General features: G+C 37.8%; 1 non-coding gene across 1 annotated transcript; it reads right to left on the minus strand.

Annotated features, from left to right (window-relative positions):
- Nucleotides 1-1,391: 1,391 nt before the first annotated feature.
- Nucleotides 1,392-1,476, minus strand: TRNAY-GUA. The gene is given in 2 exon segments: nt 1,392-1,427; nt 1,440-1,476. It is a non-coding gene; the product is annotated as a tRNA-Tyr (tRNA).
- Between the last annotated feature and the right edge of the window lie 778 nt (nt 1,477-2,254).

Here is a 2,254-nt window from a genome sequence, read left to right on the forward strand (position 1 = left end):
TGTGGCTTTCAACTTGGCAGATGAAGAATTTCGAGTAATCCAGTTGCCACCTTGCGATGATGTTTATTTCCAGACTCGTTTTCAGGGGCTGCAAGCATTGAGAGGGAATTTGTGGCTTTGTCAACAAAGGAAAAAAGAATATCATCTAGAGAATAATGCAACGGAGTCGAGTTGGAGCAAGGACTTCAGTATAGACTTATACTCGCTTTATGAAATAGACTATGAATATCCGGCTACGCCGTTATTAATTACAAACAAGAATGAAGTCCTCTTTGTGCACCACGGTCCTGGTTCAACGCTTTATAGTTATGACCCAAAAACAAATACGGGGATAGAACTTTGGGATGACGATGATGAGAAGTCGGAGTTATGGGGGATAACTGCAGTCCCCCACATGAACAGCTTTGTTTCATTGAAAGCTTTAGGAGAGAGGTCCGATATTAAGAAGAAAGTGATAGAGAGAGTCTAATTAATCAGTTTGATGGAGTCAGTCTTGCACAACCGACTGACTCGTACTCCAGTTTTATGGAGTACTTCAGGGAATGTATATTTATCACTCAATCAGCATAAGTCGACCTAATGAAACAAGTTCAGGGAAGAGATCATGGACTATGGCCTCAACAGCTCTTGCTCCACCAGCCCTGAACCAAGAAGTCATAGATAAACACTGAAGTCTGCTATTGGCCAAATACAATTAAGATTGTCTTTAAAATGAAGACGACAACCTTGACAAACACTTTCTCGTCCTCTCCACTCAATAACATGAACCAAAAACCAAAACTCGAGTATTTGCAACAATGTATAAATGTCAGGGATGATGATGCAGTAGAGAACTATACACTTGTAGCACCAGCACTTAAGCGTTGAGACATTGCTGACTTAAAAGCAGGGTCAATGCCAGTAACAACAATGAATATTAAACTACATAGACGATGAATTCATTCTAGGTCGTGATTAGTTTTTTTTTTTTTTACTAAACCATTTATTTGTAATTGTACGATTTGGAGTGATAAGATTTTTGTTTAGACATATCAAGGTATACGAACAAAGAAGTAGGCTCTCTTCATTAGATTCACCGCCAGTTAGTTCTCTTGTAGTAATATCATTAAACTTGAGACAAATGCTGTTTCTTTGTATAGCATATGATCTGAACAAAACTACGATCAGTAGAAATGATTTGAAACCAAAATTTGCAAACACACTTGCATGTAAAAAAGGATTTCACTGGTAGCCTTGCAAGGATGTCAAGATAGAATTTTCTATTGCGCTTGACGTTGATGCTTCAGTTGTCTGTTTTGAGGCCAGAGGCATAACTTAAATTGACGCCGAGTAACAGACACAAACACGAGGAAATCTGGATCAAAAAAGCAAAAAAACAAAAAAAAAATCTTTCCGACCTACCGGATTCGAACCAGTGACCTAAGGATTATCTGCTACAACTACAGTCCTCCGCTCTACCAACTGAGCTAAGGTCGGTTTTTCTCATTGCCCTAGAAACAAACAATAAGTTCGTTTATAGAACTCCAATGACTCGTTGTTGGAGGCGTGACTTTATTTAACTTTTGGGGCATGACTCACATGCTAAGGGGAATTGGATTGGGACGGAGATGGTGGAGCTACGCGAAAACGGGTGAATTTTTTTGGAGGTTTATTTATGATCAAAGTGGTACCAAAAATAATTACAACATTCAAGGCAAAATGATATTTCCGTCCCCAGTTAACCATGGGCCGATACATTTATCAAATTACTCAAATCAACGTGTAAACTCTGGCTCACCAATTAAATATGTAAAATTCCTCGTATGGTGTACATGTCGATTATTACTTCGTTTGTTCCTTTTTAATAGGCTGGTTTCTATAAATAAATGTTTCAAAAAAATAGGCTGATTTCTTAATTGGGAAAGTCAAATGTTACTTTAATTTTTTAGGACCACTTTTTTCTCAACTTCTTTTGATGACAAGTGTCATGTGGAGCATTTCACTTACTTCTTTTGCTGACAGGTGTCATGGGGACCATTTCACTTCACTTCTTTAATTGACAAGTGTCATGAGGACCACTTTTAATGATTAGTTCTCTTAATTTCCTTAAATTTATCTAAAAACAAAACCAGCCTATTAAAAAGGAACGGAGGGAGTATCTTTTATGCTCTTCTGAACTGTTTGGTAGTCATTACCGTTAAGGATCGAGCAAGAGAGAGGAGAGCATAAACGCGGCAGCATAAAAGATTACATTGATAATAATCTTGGTGTATTT

The sequence above is a fragment of the Papaver somniferum genome, unplaced genomic scaffold (genome assembly GCF_003573695.1).
Source record: "Papaver somniferum cultivar HN1 unplaced genomic scaffold, ASM357369v1 unplaced-scaffold_137, whole genome shotgun sequence".
Lineage (NCBI taxonomy): Eukaryota > Viridiplantae > Streptophyta > Magnoliopsida > Ranunculales > Papaveraceae > Papaver > Papaver somniferum.